The sequence below is a fragment of the Microtus ochrogaster genome, chromosome 17 (genome assembly GCF_000317375.1).
Source record: "Microtus ochrogaster isolate Prairie Vole_2 chromosome 17, MicOch1.0, whole genome shotgun sequence".
Classification (NCBI taxonomy): domain Eukaryota; kingdom Metazoa; phylum Chordata; class Mammalia; order Rodentia; family Cricetidae; genus Microtus; species Microtus ochrogaster.
The window spans coordinates 6,222,629-6,223,101 of NC_022019.1; positions in this window are offsets into that span (position 1 = coordinate 6,222,629).

Below are 473 nucleotides of genomic sequence, written 5' to 3' on the forward strand. Positions count from 1 at the left end.
AGCCTGTCCTGGAACTAGCTTTTGTAGACCAGGCTGGTTTTGAACTAACAGAGATCTGCCAGCCTCTGCCTCCTGAGTGCTGGGATTATAGACATGTGCCACCACCGCACTGCTGACTTTCCCTCATTTCTAATCAGGGTTATTCTTGATATGTTTCTCACAGTATAATTAAGACTATCCTTGAACTCTTGCCTCATCTCTCAAATGTTATACGTAGCCAAGCTAACAATTTCTTAATTCGAAGATTGGAAATTCATTTTGTGTTTAAGGTAATTCCTTTTTCAACTGTCTTAAACAATATTTTTAAAACATTACTTTTTAAGATTATGTGTATTGGTACTTTACTTGTATGTCTATGGCCACCATGTGAGTGCTGGGGACTGAACTCAAGTCCTTTGGAAAAGATCCAGTGCCCTTAACTTCTGATCCAGTCTCTCCAGATCTCTTTACAAACATTTTACCTCAGTCTGAGG